This window comes from Pogonomyrmex barbatus, unplaced genomic scaffold, assembly GCF_055798465.1.
Source record: "Pogonomyrmex barbatus isolate J1 unplaced genomic scaffold, ASM5579846v1 scaffold2, whole genome shotgun sequence".
NCBI lineage: Eukaryota > Metazoa > Arthropoda > Insecta > Hymenoptera > Formicidae > Pogonomyrmex > Pogonomyrmex barbatus.
In genome coordinates this window covers 13,097,273-13,103,272 of record NW_028297116.1, presented here as the reverse complement: position 1 = coordinate 13,103,272, position 6,000 = coordinate 13,097,273, and positions in this window count along the sequence as shown.

The window sequence follows — 6,000 nt, the reverse complement described above, 5'->3', positions numbered from 1 at the left end:
TGAGTTGAAGAATCATCATGGCCGCAAGTGACGCTTTTCAGCGACATACACATGCCACACGAGATGGTGTTGCCGATGGGTTGCCCACGCATAGCGGCTCGCGCGATCTTGCGACAGCCATTTTGAATTCCAAGATTCTTTCTGCAACAAACTCGTCGGTCCGGAGAGCGGAACCCTACCAGAAGGGCAGCAGAGTCTTCTCGAATACCGTCGCGTTCTCGTCTTATTTTTCGCGTGTCAAAAGACCAAGACCGTGAGCAATATTGTTGATACTTGATGTTGCAGCTGTATACCCTGCCTTCTGACTCCTGCATATTCTACTTGGCAGGAGGTCGCTTCCATTTCTGAAGATTTTTTACTTCATATGCCTCGTATTTTGGCTCTCTCTCTCTTTCTCTCTCTCTCTCTCTCTCTCTCTCTCTCTTTTGTTTTTTTAATTTCCATGTATGAAATATTCAAGAATAAACAGGTGCTTTATTACAAGTAGACATTATGATTTTTTTAATGAAAAAAGATAAACAAAAATTAGAATATAAACTTTTTACTTTGTATTTTTTATAATTTTTTTTTCTATCCATCTCATTTTTTAATTCGTTACAAAATTTTTTAGTGCATGGACAGACATCCATGCCTCGGATCTGCGGAGATTATTTGTTTTACAAGAATAGACTTCTATATCAACTTCCTATGTATGTGTTTAGGCTCGCGTATGCAAAGTCGGCGGATCGTTCCGGTGATATGTAAACGTTCTACTTTATGACTGACGACAAGTTTATGTTGATTGCTCGTTATAGTCATTCTTTTTCTCTGATTGAAATCCATACAATGGATTTAGTTCGTTTTGTTAATGTCTTTTATTTCTTATTAGATGTTTATTTTCTTTTAAATATATGTATAATCGTACTAATTTATAATTTTACATTACATTTAATGTTGTAATTTACACTTAATTAGTTACATTTCATTTTATATTATTAATATAAAGCACACCGATTGTTGCTTTATATTATCGAGCTATCAGTTTGTATTAAATTAAAGTGAATAAAATGCAGAAGCAAATGCATTTAAAGACCATAATTATTAAATGTAACGTTTTCTGTCTTTATTTACTATTATTAAATCTATTTTACATTGATAATTATATCTTTCTAGATAAGAATGATAATATTATATTATTTCGGCTGAAGGAAAAGTCACATTCATTGTGTATTTCTCTGGATTAAATTTAATGATTTCATTCAAATACAAGGTAGGGCTCATTATATTTGACCAATGCAATTTCAACTTCGAACCCTCCTTTGTTTACACTAGACCGGCAGAAATTTATGAAACCACTTACTTTCCGCCCAGAAAAATAACTTTTCATGTTCCTAGCAGTACCTCCCTAGCAGTAGTCACCCTTTTATACTATCGCACTCTTTCGTCGTCACCCTACCTATGGGTAGTTTTATTCGTTTCGTAATTTTGCGAGATAGAAGTATTCTCATTTCAGTCCAAGAATTATACCGACTCACCCTTTTCTGTTTTATCGATCTGACTTGGTTTGACTTTCAGTAGTTTTACAGAGATGGCGTTTGTATCAAACCGAACTTCATTTAATCAAAGTTCTTAAAATCATAAAAAATTTTTTAAAAAATTTTGTATAGTAAAGTTTTAATATTAAAAATAATATAAAATCTGAGAAAAAGTTATTTTCTTTAAAACTAAGAAATATGAATTGATTAAAAAATGATAATTATTATTATTATTATATTAATAATTATTATAATTATTATTTGTTTTTGTAATTTATTTCAAATATTCAAAATCTCCGAATAATATATTATTATTCAACATATTTTGCATATATGCTATATTTTTTTTCATTATTATTTTTTTTCATTTTCATCTGTTGTATTAATTTTTTTAAAAAAGATTTTATTGCGAATTTTCATTTATGTTACGTAATGATTCCATAATGATTTCAAAAATCCTTTCTTCTGAAGGATTATTGCACTATCAACTATCTTAAATCCTTTTTTTCATAGAAATACCTTTCAAGGAATCATCTGGTTTTTTCATCATCTCGTTTATTTTTATTATGACCAATCAACTAATAAAAGATGCAAAGTAGTCTTTACATTATTTATTATTCATCCTACTTTTTTTAACTCTTTTTAATCTTAAAATTAAATTTTAATTTTAAATCAAATCTTAATTTTGAGAGTATTTATAACACTAAAATACGTTCCACATTTTTTTTTATTTTTCTTATACTTTAAACAAAAGTATACAATTATAATACAATATATATATATATATATATATATATATAGAGAGAGAGAGAGAGAGAGAGAGAGAGAGAAAATCAAAATTAAGATTTGATTTAAAATTCAAAGAGTTAAAGAAAATGTATATATATATATATAAAATGTATGATGTGTGTGTGTGTGTGTGTGTGTGTGTGTGTGTGTGTGTGTGTGTGTGTGTGTGTGTGTGTGTATTACACAAATTATTATTAACAATAAATTATTACATTACATTATCGTTAAATAAAACATCTACTTCTCAAAAGTAAGATGGTTGATATTATTTTAAAATAATATTCATCCAAATGTTCATACAAATAGCATTAAAGCATCTTGAAGATAGTCATATAATTGCCAAGTGCGTGTTAGACCGTCTAAAGTGTTTCCGTTTAAAGTTTCATAGTCGAATCTGGGATTGATTAATTGAAGTGATTTATGAACGCGAAATAGAAGAATGGATAAAAATAAAAAACGTCCAGACTCCAGATTGTTTTATATTTAGTTCACACTTGAGATAATAATTTAATAAAATACATTATTAATTACTATACTTCGCTAAATTTAAATTAATTTAAGACTTTGTTTTATAGATAATATAAAATTATACATAGATAAATCAAAATGCGAATATTTTTATACAGCATCTTGTTAAAATAGAAATGAAATAAATAAATATTAAAAAAAGAAGACAAACGGAACTCTAAAGTAAAAGATATAAAATAAAATATTAATTAAGCAAAACTTAAGATTTTAAAACAATGAAATAATATTTACAGAAATAGAGAACTTATTATTATATTAATTATTATACCACTTATTATTATATTAATTAGTTCGAAATTTTTCGGACTAATTGAGAACTACGAACTATGAACTTAGTAAACTTAAGTAAACTGTGCCATATAATACAGCTGACGAACAAATGTAGTAATATAAACAAAGATTCGCAATAAACGAAGATTTCTCGACAACCAAACGTAAACGTCAGCATATGCGTACGATTCGTAGAATCTGGTGTGCCGCAACAGATCAGAGGTTTACAAAAAAAGCTTTTTTATAAATTGTGAATGATGTTAGGAATGAAATGAAAAGAAAGAATGTAAGCTCTTTTTCTCTATCTCTCTGTTTTCCTTTTTTTGTCTTTTCAACAGAGATCTTTTCGAATTTTCAAAAGAGATATCTATTAATAAATTATTTAATTTTAATTAGTTGAAAGTAATTGCTATCATTTTAATAAAATTATCAATAAAATTGCTATTAATTGCTATTAACATTGGTTATCTAAAGAAACTAATTAATTATTTGTATAATTTAGTTTTCTTTTGTTAGCTGATGTTAGATATGCATGAACGAATAAAAAATGTGTGTGTGTGTGTGTGTGTGTGTGTGTGTGTGTGTGTGTGTGTGTGTGTAAATTTAGTTTTTTTTTAATTAAAACAGATATTCCTATACAGATAACAGATGTTTCTATTTTAAGAATATCTCATATATGTATAATTATCTCAAGGAAAACATTAAAATGTTTTATTGCTTAAAGAAATATCGTTTTCTTATTCAATATTATTCTCATAATTTCCTTGGAATTGTTTTCCATTATAAGGGATGAAATAAATATTGTTTCAGAAATACTTTTGGGCAAAGGTTTGGCATTGTAATTACATATCATTTCATCTAGAATTTTTATTATAGTATTGAATAGACAAAAGGGGCGGAGTTCTAGAACGAGCAGATGTTTTTTTAGTCAGGTGAAGTTTAGAAAAGGTGGGGAGGAAATGTGGAACCAGGCGAAGAATAGAGCGTGGAGAGCTGGTAGTATGCCGTCCGACGAGATAGAGGCGGAGAATAGGACGAGAGATTCCAGGGGTGGATCAGACTGCCTCTCATTAAGTTAAATTGTCTCTTAGGATGAGCTTCCTTAATTACTTAGCCTTCTCTACGGCTCTCCACACCTCATATACCTTTCGAATCTACTTTTACGTGTACAATAAAATGTTAGGCTATTTCGTTATATTATTTGTTGCTATTTTGATTTTGAAAAAAAGGAAATATTGTCGTAATATATCATGATGTATGAATATAATTATGTTTCTGCAATTTATCTATCTTGAATTAATATCAGCTTGCATTATTTGTGATTGATCTGAATATGAAGAAATTGTATTATCAAAACGTTTTTGTCGAGACAAGGTATCAGATGCATCGTATTCTACCTTACGAACGATGAGGGATGCACGGCAGTTGACATAGCAGACTGTAGAGTAGGAAGAGACGGGCAGGGTGATGAAGTAAGGGATGATAGGTGGGGCAAAGAGAAGAAAGGGGAGGAAACAGTCTCTAAATATGCTAATATCCGCGTCACGGGGTAATGAGTTTCTCGCGCCACCACGATTCAGCGGATTGCTATGCATATATATTCAGCTATAAACACAACTTAGATTACTATATGTAGCGTATCAACCGCTGCGACGCTCACGTATCAGTCACTCTATCTCATGTCTCTTGACATTATTGTACTTGATATGTATCGTGCGTGATATATATGATGCATATATAAAACTAAAAATATAAGGACTTTTAAAATTCTTTTTATGTGTAAGACAAATTTAGAAGACAAGTTTCTATTATAAACTAAATTATGTATTTTTAAATGTTTTATCCAATATCTGTTTAATTAGCTTAAATAGTTTTTATTTTACATCTTAAGAAATTTTTATTGTTCATCGAACACAATTTTAGAAATAGTATATAAATTTCAATAACACTCGATTTAAACGTGATCTATATTTTTGAAATTACTCATGTTATTTATGTAATGCTGTAATATTTTTAGTGACGGTTTTAGTATTCGTGGTAAAGCATTAATCCGAGCACATAGAACGCAAACGCAGCTCTCGTAATTTCCGTAAATTTCTACCTCTACCCCAATATCCGGGTTGCCATCTCTATCCCCCGGTACCCCGTCGTCCATCACATTTTCAATTTCCACCACGTTTCCCGTTTCCTGCTTCAGGGCTGCTTCGGCTTACTTCGATCATAGTGGATACCTCGCGGTGCCGTTTCATTGGTCGTCGCAAAACCGTCAGCTTCGCTCTCGACGGTAGTGACTGATTCAATCGTAGCAACGAGTTTCGAATTCCGCTTCAAGAGAGTTTAATATACAAGTAAACTTTGCTTATAAATGCTTAGAGAAATTCAAAGTTGATTTTTCTTTGGCAAATATTTAAATAGCTATCATTTTTCTTAATTAATTACAATTTTTAAATATCTTAAGGACGGAATATCACAACTAAACATTGTATTCTCTTATAATCGTCTCAGACTTCGATGAGCGTACAATGTGGACTATTGATGCTCCACGTTGCGCGCGTGTTACGCTTCACGGAGGTTAAAGAGACGTAAATCCGAGCATGATGGAACGATGTTTAGGAAATCGTGGTCATGAAACGTCAAGGAGGCGCGTGGCCTGCGCCGACGACGGATGACGATGCCCCGGGAAAAACTAGACTAGGCGTTTTTATGGGCCATCAAATTACACCGACCACCCCATAAAATGTTTAAGCAGGCTTCCGTGTAAAATACACACAACTGGCGACTAGGATAATGCTCTTTGGTAAAAGTGCATCTACTCACCTGTCCAGTATAAACCTGATTTTGGGAAGATCTCATTAAATATTCTCTTCTTCTATATCATTCATTTTTATTAGTCGTCTAT